Here is a 17,124-nt window from a genome sequence, read left to right as displayed (position 1 = left end):
GGACAGAGATGGGGCAGAGTGCTGGACAGAGATGGGGCAGAGTGCTGGACACAGATGGGGCAGAGTGCTGGACAGAGATGGGGCAGAGTGCTGGACAGAGATGGGGCAGAGTGCTGGACAGAGATGGGGCAGGATTGGAAACAGATGGGGCAGAGTGCTGGACACAGATGGGGCAGAGTGCTGGACACAGATGGGGCAGAGTGCTGGACACAGATGGGGCAGAGTGCTGGAAACAGATGGGGAGGAGTGCTGGACACAGATGGGGCAGAGTGCTGGACACGGATGGGGCAGAGTGCTGGAAACAGATGGGGCAGAGTGCTGGACACAGATGGGGCAGAGTGCTGGAAACAGATGGGGCAGGATTGGACACAGATGGGGCAGAGTGCTGGAAACAGATGGGGCAGAGTGCTGGAAACAGATGGGGCAGAGTGCTGGACACAGATGGGGCAGGATTGGGCTCAGATGGGGCAGAGTGCTGGACACAGATGGGGCAGAGTGCTGGACACAGATGGGGCAGAGTGCTGGACACAGATGGGGCAGGATTGGAAACAGATGGGGCAGAGTGCTGGACACAGATGGGGCAGAGTGCTGGACACAGATGGGGCAGGATTGGATTGGACACAGATGGGGCAGGATTGGACACAGATGGGGCAGAGTGCTGGATGCAGATGGGGCAGAGTGCTGGACACAGATGGGGCAGGATTGGAAACAGATGGGGTAGAGTGCTGGACACAGATGGGGCAGGATTGGAAACAGATGGGGCAGAGTGCTGGACACAGATGGGGCAGAGTTCTGGACACAGATGGGGCAGAGTGCTGGACACAGATGGGGCAGGATTGGAAACATGGGGCAGAATGGAGACAGATGGGGCAGGATTGGAGACAGATGTGGCAGGATGGATACGATGGAGACAGATGGGGCAGGATGGGGAGATCATATGGGGCAGGATGGGAGAACATATGGCTGACGCCAGGAATGAGACACACGGGGGCTAGGATGGCGAATATTACCATAGGGGCTAATTAAGGGATATTATTATTGCAGTGATGCATTTATTTTATTTTTTGAGTATACTGTTTTAAATGGGGGGGCGGTCCTGTTACTGTGTAGAGTGATACTGTGTTGCCTTCTTCATGTGGTGTAATGTAAAGGCTGGGAAAATTAAGTAATGTGTTCTACAAGCAGAACTCGAGATAACTGTGTTATTTCCTGCAGAGACGAGTCCTGGCTGGATGAAGTGATGGCGGTCTGTGCTGGATGAATGATGAAGGACTTCACCTAGAGACGTCACTGGTGAGTCAGTGTTACCTATACACTGACACTATACACTGTATACTATATACAGAGGTCCTGTGTATAATGTCACCAGTGATCACTGTATTACCTATACATTATATACAGAGCTCCTGTGTACAATGTCACCGGTGATCACTGTATTACCTCTACACAGACACTGCATACTAATTACAGATCTCCTGTGTATAATGGCACTGATGGTGATAGTATTGTGGGTTTTTTTTTTTATTACTGATCAGTATTGTAGTACTCAGTCATTGGTGGTAATATGCGGTCTGGTCATGGTGTAGCGGTATTTGTTCCTTGTATTTTATATTATTCGATCACTGTGGTGGTAATATGTCATCTGGTCATAGTGCTGTGGTATTTGTTCCTTGTATGTAGTATTATAGGTCATTTTAAAAATTGAAAAATAAATAAAAATATACCTAAATTGTATTGCATATTTTAACAAATATTTAATAGGTTACAGCAGAGTAGGGCCCGGCCAATAGTGTCTACCGTGTTATGGTGGCGGCTTAAAAAATCTTTTGGCCAAAACAAAAGCTGCCGGCTATATGTGTGATCTGGTGATGGGAACTGTCAATGTGTGATAGGTCAGAAGTGGAGATTTTCCAAGAGAGAGCGGTGGGACTGTGGACAGTTCGAGGGGTGGAGCCTGGGCGGAGTTTCAAGGGGGCCCCGAAAATTTTGCCAGTATGGGGCCCCAAAATTTCTAGTGGCAGCCCTGCAGGCAGGACATCAGGGTACACGAGGACATCAGTGCGCAGGCGAGACATCAGGATACAGACAGGACATCAGGACATCTGGACTCAGGAAAGACCTCAGGCCATCAGGACACAGGAATACCGGATAGACATCTGGGACACTGGCGTGGCAGCCCAGGACATCAGCTGGGACACTGGCGTGGCAGCCCAGGTAATCAGGTTACATCAGGACGTAGAACACAGGAATACCGGATAGACATCTGGGACACTGGCGTGGCAGCCCAGGGCATCAGTTGCATTAGGATATCAGACACAGGGAGGACATCAGAACATCAGGGAACAGACAGGATATCAGGACATCAGGGTCCATGAGGTCATCAAGACACAGGCAGGACATCAGGGTACAGACAGGACATCAGGACATCTGGACCCAGGGTCACTGGCAGACATCAGACAGGATTCGTTCGGTTCCAGACATCCGACACAACCTACAGGCACCAACAGAGACATCAGGCTCCAAGCTCCAGACAGCGGTCATCAGGTTCCAGACAGCAGTCGTCAGGCTCCGGGCATCGGACCTAGGAAGGAACTCAAGCGTGATGGTGCAAACACCGCCGTACTGGACATGAGCCAGACGGGGTTAACACCGCATGGTAGTTAGAGCACAGAGTACTAGATGCTCAGCAGAAACACCGGTTTCAAGAGACTCAAAGTCACTGGGTGTGAGGCTCCAGATGCAGAGGGATTCCAGGAACATAATCACAGCAGACACAGTTCAGACAGGTTCAGGTACAGGACAGGTACAGGATCAAGGATTCGGGCCTGGATATAGCGCCTCCAGGACAGGCACCAGAACAGGACAAAACAGGAATCAAGGCAAGGACTTTGGTACCAAAACATAGACAGGAGAGGTGCAGGAACACAAACACACATAGCAAAGTTCAGGAGCTTTGTGAGTAGCTCAGACCCCACCCATAGGGCAGGGGAACTTTATATATGAGCTGCCCCTCAGCAATTGGCTGGGGACAGCATTTGAAGTGCGCACCCTAACCCTAATAAAAGCAGGGAAGGTGTGGCCGCGCACGCCCTCAGCACACACAGAAACCATTAAAGCACAAACAGTGCAGGATCTGAGGCTCGGTACCTGGCAGTGACTGCACGCACTGACACACGTGGAAAGTCATGCACCAGCTGCAAATAACCTCACAACCCATGGACAGCTTCACAGCAGCAACCAGGGACCGCACTTGAGGAAGGTATGCAGCAGGGCAAATACCTAAACACCCATGTACGACTGCGCAGCAGAGCAGGAAACTGAGAAGGCTCCATCCAGGTAACAGCCAACAGTATCCCAGCTCAAATTAGGGGGAAAAGAGTAAAGGGTTAAAGCAAAAATATGCATTGTCACGCCAAAAACGAGATACAGACAGAACGGCGTGACAGCAGAAAGGTGCACTAAAATGTTGCAGTACCACAGTGCCCTTGTGGCGGAATTACTTAGAAGATTCCCATGTGAGAATGCTGGCAGCAGACGCCAGAGTTTGTTGTACAACCAAGGACTCCAAGCAAGAGAGACAGAAGTACAAACCAGCTCAGGCAGGGGAACAATGGCCAAGTTCTGGGACAGTTTTCTCAGACCCTCCCATCGTGGCGGCATAGAGGCAAGGGGTGCTGCCATAAGAAGTGCAATGTTTGGGAAGATAGTAAGGGAGTACGTTGCAGATTGTACAAATGTCCTCCGTTATTCCTCTGTGCCTTTTAATTATTGGGTATCCAAGCTGGACACGTGGCATGAACTGGCTCTCTACGCCTTGGAGGTCCTGGCCTGCCCTGCTGCTAGCGTTCTGTCAGAGAGGGTTTTTAGTGCCGCTGGTGGAATTATAACAGATAAGCGCATCCGCCTGTCAACTGAAAATACTGACAGGCTGACTTTTATCAAAATGAACAAGGAAAGACTTTTGTACACCACCAAGTGAAAACAGCGAAACATAACCTCAAATACATTCTCTGTTTTGGGGAGGTGGATTCTCATGCACCTCTTCACAACCACACATGCGTATACGCTTCAAGATGTGGTCTGTTTGTTTTTATCCTCCTCCTTATCCTCATCCTCCTCATCCAGAACCACTATATCACCAGGGTGAACGTGGTCTGTACAGTGCATGTTGGCCAAGGGTGCTGTGATGACACTCTTTTATTTTTTTTTAAAGAGGACAACACAATGGGGAATTGGGCATGACATTACATCGGGCCTACTTCTTAACTCTGTCTCCTGCAATCTGTCCTGCACCTGCCAGTAGATCACCAGGGTGACCGAGATCTTTACGGTGCATGTTGGCCAAGGGGCCTATGATGGCACACTTTTATTTAAAAAAAAAAAAAGGATTTTACATTGGCGAATTGGGCATGACATTTCATTGGGCCTACTTCATAACTATGTCTCTTGCAATCTGTCCTGTACCTGCCAGTGGATCACCAGGGTGAACGTGCTCTGTACTCTTATAGGCCAGTACATTTTGGGCAAGGGGGTTGTGATGCCACTCTTATTTTTTTTTAAATGGACCCTACATTGGAGATTTGGGCATGACATTACATTGCACCTACTTCTTCATTCTGTCTCCTGCAATGTGTCCTAGATCACCAGGGTTAACGTGTTCTGTACGGTGCATTTGGGCAAGGGGGCTGTGATGACACTCTTTTATTTTTTTTAAAAATGGACCCCACATTGGGAAATTGGGCATGACATTCCATTGGGCCGACTTCTTAATTCGGTCTCTTGCAATCTAAAATGTACCTGCCACTAGATCACCAGGGTGAACGTGCTCAGGCCGTTGAAGTTTGGGCTAGGGGCATGCGATGGCACTAGTGTATTTTTTAAAAAAGGTACCCCCATTGGGGAATTGTTTGGCAGATCATGCACTGCATTACAAATCTCAGAGACCCACACCAATACATTGGCCGTAATTCTTAACTCTTTCTCCTGCAATGTCTCTTCCTTATCTCCGACGACATGACCAGGGTGCACCTGCTCAGTACTGTTATAGGCCAGTGAGTTTTGGGCACGGGGGCTGTGAAGGCACTATTTCATTTTGTAAAAACAGGACTCCAGATTGGGGAATTGGGCATTACATTACATTGGGCCTACTTCTTAAGTCTGTCTCCTGCAATGTGTCCTTTAACTGCCACTAGATGACCAGGGTGCATGTGCTCAGTACTGTTATAGGCCGATGAATTTTGGGCAAGTGGGCTGTGATGGCACTATATTTTTAAGTCCAAAAAGGACAACACATTGGGGAATTGGGCATTACATTACATTGGGCCTACTTCTTCACTCTGTCTCCTGCAATGTGTCCTTTAACTGCCAATAGATCACCAGGGTGAACGTGCACTATACACTGCATTTTGGCCAAGGGTGCTGTGATGGTACCCTCTTATTTTTTAAAAAAGGACAACACAATGGGGAATTGGGCATGCGGGTTGGATAGGAAGTTAGTCAGAAGCTGCCTGGGTTGGATTCAGGCAACATCCCGTGGCAGGGGGTGTTGCAGGGAGAAGATTCAGGGAGGTCCCTGTCAGTTGTGGGAACCTGGCAGGTACCTAGCGACTAGAACAGAACGTTACGGAACCGCGCCTGCACACCCCGCGGCGGTATCCTAAGAAAGAGACACAAAGCGAAGGATATTGTGGACAGTGAGAAACGAGATCAAGCACAAAGGAGAGCCAGTAGGAGTCGTGCCCGGAGAATGGCAACATCCTACTGAGGCGCGTAGCCGGTGGCCGGAACACCGAGGAAGTAACTGACTCTATGCCTTACTTCAAACTCCGCAGGACAGTTAATTATAGGTTGGCTGTCTACCTTACATCACCTACGCAGACATAGGGGGCAACGCGTGGAGAGGGGCATCTCTAGGGTCCCGGAAGAGCTCCGAGCCTACCCGTCAAACGGGTGCGTCCTAGCCATAACATACCTGGGGGACAGAGAACTAGAAAGATCTGGAACAAATTAGAAAGAACGAACGAACAAGAATAGAAGTTGTGAGGACTATTCCGAATGCTCAGCTGGGTAGCACTACAACACACAGGCGCTATTGGTAGGCAACGATTTCTGTTATGAGCTGGTGGTTAGGAGCACCCGGAATGACCTGATAGTTAAACCTCATACAGGACGAGCTCTGGGATTTGGGAGCTCTGCTGACCGCAAGCCCTAATCCTATCACACACACTAAAAATAGCCGTGGAGCGCTCCTGACCAGACCTAGGCGCCTCGTCACAGTCTAAGAACTATCTAGCCCTAGAGATAGAAAATAAAACCTACCTTGCCTCAGAGAAATTCCCCAAAGGTAAAGGAAGCCCCCCACATATATTGACTGTGAGTAAAGATGAAAGTCACAAACGCAGAGATGAAACAGGTTTCAGCAAAGGGAAGCCAGACTTACTAAATAGACAGAGGATAGGAAAGGTAACTTTGCGGTCAGCACAAAAAACTACAAAAGACCACGCAGAGTGTGCAAAAAAGACCTCCGCACCGACTCACGGTGCGGAGGTGCCACTCTGCATCCCAGAGCTTCCAGCTAGCAAGACAAAATCATGAAAACCAGCTGGACAAGAAAACAGTGAACAAAATAAGACTATAAGGAACTTAGCTTCTGCAGGAGAAGGCAGGTCACCAGAGAGATCCAGGAGCGAACTGAACAAATGCAAAAACATTGACAGCTGGCATGGAGTAACGATCTGAGAGGAGTTAAATAGAGCAGCCAACCAAAGGACAACACACGTCACCTGTGTGAGGAACCTCAGAAGCAGCAGCTTCACTCATAGCCACCAGAGGGAGCCCATAGACAGAACTCGCTGAAGTACCACTCACGACCACAGGAGGGAGTTCGACAACAGAATTCACAACAGATTTCCACCTGCAAAGGGAACTTTGGATGTGCCTTCGGACCGGCCGGTCTCAGACAGCCCTGTTAACCGTGCTCTGGATTGAGGATCCTGAAGTCTTCAGTAAAGAGCTAAAGAGACTGCAACCTTGTGTCCTCGTTATTGTCTGCACCTCACACCATCACCATCCACCTTACTGGGAAGCCCTGGGGATACACTTCACCTGTGGGAAGGTATACCATCTAGCTGCCATTCCATCACCCCAGTGGACCCAAAGCAGCGTCGGTCGCCCTGACCGAACACCCCAGGTGGCGTCACGAAACCTTGACAAACTACCATCACCCCTTTTATTGGACGCCCCTTAGCAGGGTCACGGACCGGGTCCAGCCACCGTGACAACCCCAGAACTGAGACAGAAAGGACCGGTACTGAGTAACCTGTGGCCCTGTGTCTGGGGGGGCTCCAATTACATTGGGCCTACTTCTTCATTCTGTCTCCTGCAATGTGTCCTTTAACTGCTACTAGATCACCAGGGTTAACGTGCTCTGTACGGTGCATTTTGGCCAAGGGGGCTGTAATGGCACTATTTTAATCAGTCCAAAAAGGACACCATAGTGGGGAATTGGTCTTGGCATTCCATCGGGCCTATTTCTGCCACTAGATGACCAGGGTGCATGTGCTCAGTACTGTTATAGGCCGGTGAATTTTGGGAAAGTGGGCTGTGATGGCAATATATTTTTAAGTCCAAAAAGGACAACACTTTGGGGAATTGGGCATGACATTACATTAGGCCTACTTGTTAACTCGGCCTCCTGCAATCTGTCCTGTACCTGCCACTAGATCACTAGGGTCAACATGCACTGTACGGTGCCTTTTGGCCAAGGGGGCTGTCATGCCACTCCTTTATTTGTAAAAAGAAGGATTTTACATTGGGTAATTGGGCATGACATTACTTTGGGCCTAATTCTTAACTCGGTCTGTTAGGGTTGGCAGAACGCACCGAGTATATATATATATATATATATATATATATATATATATACAGTGGGGCAAAAAAGTATTTAGTCAGTCAGCAATAGTGCAAGTTCCACCACTTAAAAAGATGAGAGGCGTCTGTAATTTACATCATAGGTAGACCTCAACTATGGGAGACAAACTGAGAAAAAAAATCCAGAAAATCACATTGTCTGTTTTTTTAACATTTTATTTGCATATTATGGTGGAAAATAAGTATTTGGTCAGAAACAAACAATCAAGATTTCTGGCTCTCACAGACCTGTAACTTCTTCTTTAAGAGTCTCTTCTTTCCTCCACTCATTACCTGTAGTAATGGCACCTGTTTAAATTTGTTATCAGTATAAAAAGACACCTGTGCACACCCTCAAACAGTCTGACTCCAAACTCCACTATGGTGAAGACCAAAGAGCTGTCAAAGGACACCAGAAACAAAATTGTAGCCCTGCACCAGGCTGGGAAGACTGAATCTGCAATAGCCAACCAGCTTGAAGTGAAGAAATCAACAGTGGGAGCAATAATTAGAAAATGGAAGACATACAAGACCACTGATAATCTCCCTCGATCTGGGGCTCCACGCAAAATCCCACCCCGTGGGGTCAGAATGATCACAAGAACGGTGAGCAAAAATCCCAGAACCACGCGGGGGGACCTAGTGAATGAACTGCAGAGAGCTGGGACCAATGTAACAAGGCCTACCATAAGTAACACACTACGCCACCATGGACTCAGATCCTGCAGTGCCAGACGTGTCCCACTGCTTAAGCCAGTACATGTCCGGGCCCGTCTGAAGTTTGCTAGACAGCATTTGGATGATCCAGAGGAGTTTTGGGAGAATGTCCTATGGTCTGATGAAACCAAACTGGAACTGTTTGGTAGAAACACAACTTGTCGTGTTTGGAGGAAAAAGAATACTGAGTTGCATCCATCAAACACCATACCTACTATAAAGCATGGTGGTGGAAACATCATGCTTTGGGGCTGTTTCTCTGCAAAGGGGCCAGGACGACTGATCCGGGTACATGAAAGAATGAATGGGGCCATGTATCGTGAGATTTTGAGTGCAAACCTCCTTCCATCAGCAATGGCATTGAAGATGAAACGTGGCTGGGTCTTTCAACATGACAATGATCCAAAGCACACCGCCAGGGCAACGAAGGAGTGGCTTCGTAAGAAGCATTTCAAGGTCCTGGAGTGGCCTAACCAGTCTCCAGATCTCAACCCTATAGAAAACCTTTGGAGGGAGTTGAAAGTCCGTGTTGCCAAGCGAAAAGCCAAAAACATCACTGCTCTAGAGGAGATCTGCATGGAGGAATGCGCCAACATACCAACAACAGTGTGTGGCAACCTTGTGAAGACTTACAGAAAACGTTTGACCTCTGTCATTGCCAACAAAGGATATATTACAAAGTATTGAGATGAAATTTTGTTTCTGACCAAATACTTATTTTCCACCATAATATGCAAATAAAATGTTAAAAAAACAGACAATGTGATTTTCTGGATTTTTTTTCTCAGTTTGTCTCCCATAGTTGAGGTCTACCTATGATGTAAATTACAGACGCCTCTCATCTTTTTAAGTGGTGGAACTTGCACTATTGCTGACTGACTAAATACTTTTTTGCCCCACTGTATATATATATATGAGACAGTAGGTGCGTTCGCAACCCGGGGTCCACCGTGCAGGAGAGAAACCTGCTGCTAGTAGCAGGCGGTACTATATGGTGGTATAAGCGAACTCTGTTACTTCACAGATTCACTACTGATAAGAGAACACCGTGCCCTGTTAACCTCACAGGAGATCACAGCTACCAAATAAAGCCAACAGTGGTCATGCAGTCAGAATAGCACACAGCAACTCCTCTCCGGTGGAGCCGGAATTCTAATGGCTATACACCAGCCCTGAATCCACATACACAAAACTCCTCACCGGAGGTGCCAGTATTCTAGGGGCTTATTTTAGCCAAACCCTGACCACATACAACCATGACCACACTGGCGCTGAGCCCATAACATAGGTTTGATACTAGCGCATGGCCGTACGGCCATGCAAACCTTTTATAGTTTTAGCACTCAAAAACCTTCCCAGTGGTCCAAAAGGAACCGCTTTAGGAGCTGCGCATGTGACCCCCGACCTCCAATGGGAGGTCGTCCCGTGGGCATGCCCAGTATGGGAAAAGCAGGACTTAGTCCCAGAAAGATCTGCTCGCTGCTCATAAGCGCTGGCTACAAAGGCAGAGTCTGGAAGAAAAGTAGTAACCAGTCGCCCATTATCAGCCTGAGTCAGACGCTGGGACCGACGTTTCTGCTGAGCAGGCTCCACTGCGGCTGGAGAGCAATGGGAGATGGTTCGAGATTCCCCCTGTGCAGAGGCGGGAACTCGACACCTAACATGATCTCCTGCAATTTGTCCAGTTCCTGCCAGTAGATCACCAGGGTGAACGTGCTCTGTACGGGGCATTTAGGTCTAGGGGGCTGTGATGGCACTATTGTAATCAGTCCAAAAAGGACACCACATTGGGGAATTGGGCATGGCATTCCATTGGACCTACTTCTTAACTCTGACTCCTGCAATGTCTCTTGTTTAACTGCCACTAGATCACCAGGGTGAACGTGATTTGTACTGTTATAGGCCGGTAAAGTTTGGGCAAGGGGGGCTGTGATGGCACTAGTCTATTTTTACAAAAGGTACCCCCATTGGTGAAACCACATCCTTGTTGGCAAACACTTCATACCATTTGTGTACCTTGAGCTCACTTGAAAAGCTCCTTTTTGTGTTGCCTGGTTGCTAACATTGGACACAATACACTTCATATAAATTTGAAAAAGCAATGCTGTTACTTTGCCTCAGTAGTTCATTAAAAATATAGCTTTGTCCACTATAATAATTTCTCTCCTTGCGAGCCTTAGCTTTGTCTGCCTTAAATGTACAAATAGAGAATATACAAATGGTGTAAACAAGACTGAAATACTGTATACTGAATGCATTCAGACAATCACATAGCTGAATTTCTTGTAAAACATTTACAGATGTGACAGACAATGCTCATAGTGACACAATTTTGATAAATGTTTGTTTATTCACTTCACAAACAGTTCTAAGCCTCTATATGTTTGCTGTTTGTCATTGTAAAACATTAAGGTTTACTGAAACTATGCCGGTGGTGGTTTGATCTAAAACATTGTAGTTTTTATTTTCTAGGGGTTTATGGCCCCTCGTCTGATGACTCCATGATATCTCAGTTTTATCCAACCTTGAAAAGTCGCCACTTGAATGTGTGGGTGAAACTAGAGTTACTACATAGTGTTATTCACTATATAAGACCAGAGAAACATGACTAAGCCAGATGCCAAAACTGGGGTACCTGTACATGTACAGTGTGCTGATACCTGCATAATTAGGGACGCCCATACAGTGTAGGTAATCTCCCAGGGGTTCTCTGTCTTGGTGTTGCTTCTCTGATATTCCAGATGGATGATGTTTAAAAGCCTCTTGGTGATGATCTAACTATACTGTATGTAGTTAATCTTCATATATACGTAATCACTATATTTATTTAATCCTTATATGTACTTATTAACCTGTGTATGTTAACACATACAAAAGTGTACGCACTCACACTATTTAATCATACTATTCCTTGAATTTTGTAGTTTGCCATAAAATTGCCTTGTATTGAAAGTATTTGCTTTTTTTAAAGCCGTATCTGAACCTTACTGTTAAAAACAGGTCAAATAAAATTGCAAAATTCTCCTGCAAATAATTGTGCAAAGAGGGAACCATCATACCATTAAAAAATATGAGTGGATTTTCCTGGGCCCATCCTGTATGTGGGTTCCAAGGCCTACTGGGGTGCATATGACTATGCAGCAGGGCTGGACTTCCTGCCAATGTATAAAACAAAGGAGTACGGGAGCACAAAATGTACAGTGGGGCAAAAAAGTATTTAGTCAGTCAGCAATAGTGCAAGTTCCACCACTTAAAAAGATGAGAGGCGTCTGTAATTTACATCATAGGTAGACCTCAACTATGGGAGACAAACTGAGAAAAAAAAATCTAGAAAATCACATTGTCTGTTTTTTTAATCATTTTATTTGCATATTATGGTGGAAAATAAGTATTTGGTCAGAAACAAACAATCAAGATTTCTGGCTCTCACAGACCTGTAACTTCTTCTTTAAGAGTCTCCTCTTTCCTCCACTCATTACCTGTAGTAATGGCACCTGTTTAAACTTGTTATCAGTATAAAAAGACACCTGTGCACACCCTCAAACAGTCTGACTCCAAACTCCACTATGGTGAAGACCAAAGAGCTGTCAAAGGACACCAGAAACAAAATTGTAGCCCTGCACCAGGCTGGGAAGACTGAATCTGCAATAGCCAACCAGCTTGGAGTGAAGAAATCAACAGTGGGAGCAATAATTAGAAAATGGAAGACATACAAGACCACTGATAATCTCCCTCGATCTGGGGCTCCACGCAAAATCCCACCCCGTGGGGTCAGAATGATCACAAGAACGGTGAGCAAAAATCCCAGAACCACGCGGGGGGACCTAGTGAATGAACTGCAGAGAGCTGGGACCAATGTAACAAGGCCTACCTTAAGTAACACACTACGCCACCATGGACTCAGATCCTGCAGTGTCAGACGTGTCCCACTGCTTAAGCCAGTACATGTCCGGGCCCGTCTGAAGTTTGCTAGAGAGCATTTGGATGATCCAGAGGAGTTTTGGGAGAATGTCCTATGGTCTGATGAAACCAAACTGGAACTGTTTGGTAGAAACACAACTTGTCGTGTTTGGAAGAAAAAGAATACTGAGTTGCATCCATCAAACACCATACCTACTGTAAAGCATGGTGGTGGAAACATCATGCTTTGGGGCTGTTTCTCTGCAAAGGGGCCAGGACGACTGATCCGGGTACATGAAAGAATGAATGGGGCCATGTATCGTGAGATTTTGAGTGCAAACCTCCTTCCATCAGCAAGGGCATTGAAGATGAAACGTGGCTGGGTCTTTCAACATGACAATGATCCAAAGCACACTGCCAGGGCAACGAAGGAGTGGCTTCGTAAGAAGCATTTCAAGGTCCTGGAGTGGCCTAGCCAGTCTCCAGATCTCAACCCTATAGAAAACCATTGGAGGGAGTTGAAAGTCCGTGTTGCCAAGCGAAAAGCCAAAAACATCACTGCTCTAGAGGAGATCTGCATGGAGGAATGGGCCAACATACCAACAACAGTGTGTGGCAACCTTGTGAAGACTTACAGAAAACGTTTGACCTCTGTCATTGCCAACAAAGGGTATATTACAAAGTATTGAGATGATATTTTGTTTCTGACCAAATACTTATTTTCCACCATAATATGCAAATAAAATTATAAAAAAACAGACAATGTGATTTTCTGGATTTTTTTTCTCAGTTTGTCTCCCATAGTTGAGGTCTACCTATGATGTAAATTACAGACGCCTCTCATCTTTTTAAGTGGTGGAACTTGCACTATTGCTGACTGACTAAATACTTTTTTGCCCCACTGTATACAGGGGAGATGACATACAGGTACATACTATATACAGGGGCGAGGACACACAGGTATATACTATATACTGTTTTGATGACACACAGGTATATACTATATACTGGAGGAGATGACACACAGGTATATACTATATACAGGAGCAGATGATACACGGGTATATACTATATACAGGAGGATATGACACACGTATATACTATATACAGGAGGAGATGACATACAGGTATATACTATATAAAAGAGGAGATGACACATAGGTATGTAGAGGAGATGACATACAGCAGGTATATACTATATACAGGGGAGATGACATACAGGTATATACTATATACAGGAGATGACATACAGGTATATAGTATATACAGAAGAGATGACATGCAGGTATATAATATATACAGGAGGAGATGACACATGGGTATATACCATATACAGGAGGAGTTGATATACAGCAGGTATATACTATTTACAGGGGAGATGACATACAGGTATATACTATATACAAGAGAAGACATACAGGTGTATACTATATATAGGGGAGATGACACACAGCAGGTATATACTATATACAGGGGAGATGACATACAGGTATATACTATATACAGGAGATGACATACAGATGTATACTATATATAAGGGAGATGACAAACATGTATATACTGAGGTGAAAATGAGGGGTGTGAGGTGAAAATGAAAACGTGTGAGTGCAAAATGAGAGGAGTGAGGGAAAATAGTGGAGTGATCGGAAAATGACAGCTGTGAGGTCGAAATGACAAGTGTTAGGGGAGAATGAGAGGAGTGAGGGGGAAAATGAGAGGAGTGAGGGAGAAAATGAGAGGCATGATGGGAAAATAAGAGATGTGAGGTGCTATAACTAAACACAGATATTTACTATGCCCAGGCAACGCCGGGCTCTTCAGCTAGTAATAAATAAATTGGGTGAAAACAAAAAAAGGCGCAAAGAAACAAAATAAAAATATTTACAAAAATAATGGAGCAGCACTCATACGGTCGTACTGCTACTTCCATATTTAATATCGTGCTGACTTCATCTCTTTGACCTCTTTCCAAAATGGCGACTAATCACATGAATCGAGGAAATTCACTTCGCTATGCAATGCTTCTCTCATCTCTAGCTGCGGTCGCTATCGCCATGGGCATCTGGACGGACGCCTTTATATTGGGCCCCCAGTGACCTTGATTGACCTCTAGAGATTCTCCATGCAATAATGAAAATCTAATAAAAGTCTCATCCTGCGTTATACGCTCCGTCTCCTCGCTCCGCACCGCGGCCGCCGCTTGTATGCTGCCGGTGTGCAAACAAATATGTTAAGAGCCGATCCTGGAGTAATCAGCCCCCAGGATGATGACACAACAACTCCCATCGTCTGCAGGTGAATTAGAAGACGAAGCAGACATCTGTGCTTCTGATGGACCATTAGGGAGCGAGGTTCCGCAGCTCCGCGCCATACGCCGAGCCCGTGATTATAAAACTTCATCAAATATTTAGCGTACTGGTAGCATTAATGTGAGTGGAGCGCTCCATCCACTCGGATAAAGACCCCCGGCTCTGGCAGGTGGATTCTGCTGATCAAACCCAATAAATATTAGCAGTGACATTACAGGATGAGAGATCAGAGCGCGCTCCCCCGCAGCCGCCGCCGCTACCAGTGACTGATAATCGTGCTGTGCCATTAATATCAGAACATTCCGTGGCCGTGGATACAAAGCGCCGAGCACTGTCTTTATCCCACACGCTCAAGGACAACATGTGACAAAGCTCCTACAATTGTACAGTGATATAAGACGTTAGACTGGGTCATAGGACGGAAGGGGACTAAGCTTCTGGTGGGCCATTGGAAAATGTACAATATTTATCCAGTAGGGAGAGCTCAATAAGTTCACTGGGAGCTGTATAAACCCTACGCAAAAGGCCCTCCATCAGTACTGTATAAATCTGTATGTAGTGAGCTCCCTCTAGTGGTGACTGTATAACTATGTATATAGTGAGCTCCCCCTGGTGGTGACTGTATAAATCTGTATGTAGTGAGCTCACTCTAGTGGTGACGGTATAAATCTGTATGTAGTGAGCTCCTTCTAGTGGTGGCTGTATAAATCTATATGTAGTGAGCTACTACTAGTGGTGACTGTATAAATCTATATGTAGTGAGCTCCCTCTAGTGGTGACTGTATAAATCTATATGTAGTGAGCTACTACTAGTGGTGACTGTATAAATCTGTGTGTAATGAGCTCCCTCTAGTGGTGACTGTATAAATCTATATGTAGTGAGCTCCTCCTAGTGATGACTGTATAAATCTATATGTAGTGAGCTCCCCCTAGTGGTGGCTGTATAAATCTATATGTAGTGAGCTACTACTAGTGGTGACTGTATAAATCTGTGTGTAATGAGCTCCCTCTAGTGGTGACTGTATAAATCTATATGTAGTGAGCTACTACTAGTGGTGACTGTATAAATCTGTGTGTAATGAGCTCCCTCTAGTGGTGACTGTATAAATCTATATGTAGTGAGCTACTACTAGTGGTGACTGTATAAATCTGTGTGTAATGTGCTCCCTCTAGTGGTGACTGTATAAATCTATATGTAGTGAGCTCCTCCTAGTGATGACTGTATAAATCTATATGTAGTGAGCTCCCCCTAGTGGTGGCTGTATAAATCTATATGTAGTGAGCTACTACTAGTGGTGACTGTATAAATCTGTGTGTAATGAGCTCCCTCTAGTGGTGACTGTATAAATCTATATGTAGTGAGCTACTACTAGTGATGACTGTATAAATCTGTATGTAGTGAGCTCCCCCTAGTGGTGGCTGTATAGATCTATATGTAGTGAGCTAATACTAGTGGTGACTGTATAAATCTGTGTGTAATGAGCTCCCTCTAGTGGTGACTGTATAAATCTATATGTAGTGAGCTCCCTCTAGTGGTGGCTGTATAAATCTGTATGTATTGAGCTCCCTCTAGTGGTGGCTGTATAAATCTGTATGTAGTGAGCTCCCCCTAGTGGTGGCTGTATAAATCTGTATGCAGTGAGCTCCCTCTAGTGGTGGCTGTATAAATCTGTATGTAGTGAGCTCCCCTAGTGGTGACTGTATAAATCTGTATGCAGTGAGCTCCCTCTAGTGGTGGCTGTATAAATCTGTATGTAGTGAGCTCCCTCTAGTGGTGGCTGTATAAATCTGTATGTATTGAGCTCCCTCTAGTGGTGACTGTATAAATCTGTATGTATTGAGCTCCCTCTAGTGATGACTGTATAAATCTGTATGTAGTGAGCTCCCTCTAGTGGTGGCTGTATAAATCTGTATGTATTGAGCTCCCTCTAGTGGTGGCTGTATAAATCTGTATGTAGTGAACTCCCCTAGTGGTGGCTGTATAAATCTGTATGCAGTGAGCTCCCTCTAGTGGTGGCTGTATAAATCTGTATGCAGTGAGCTCCCTCTAGTGGTGGCTGTATAAATCTGTATGTAGTGAACTCTTTTATTGTAAAAATACAAAACTTACAATAAACAGCAAAAATCAAAACCCCAGCAAAAGCAACTGTCCGAGTCCAGCATTACCCCCCGAGTCCAAAGCAAAGTCCGAGTCCAGCATAACAGCCCCCAGTCAAAGCAACCCCGCAAAAGAAAACAAACTGCCTTCTTCTTTCTCAGAGAAGCTTCCTCCATCTTTCCTTCTTATGTT

This window comes from Ranitomeya imitator, chromosome 1, assembly GCF_032444005.1.
Source record: "Ranitomeya imitator isolate aRanImi1 chromosome 1, aRanImi1.pri, whole genome shotgun sequence".
In the NCBI taxonomy this organism is placed as follows: Eukaryota; Metazoa; Chordata; class Amphibia; order Anura; family Dendrobatidae; genus Ranitomeya; species Ranitomeya imitator.
Note: the sequence above shows the minus strand (reverse complement) of the source record.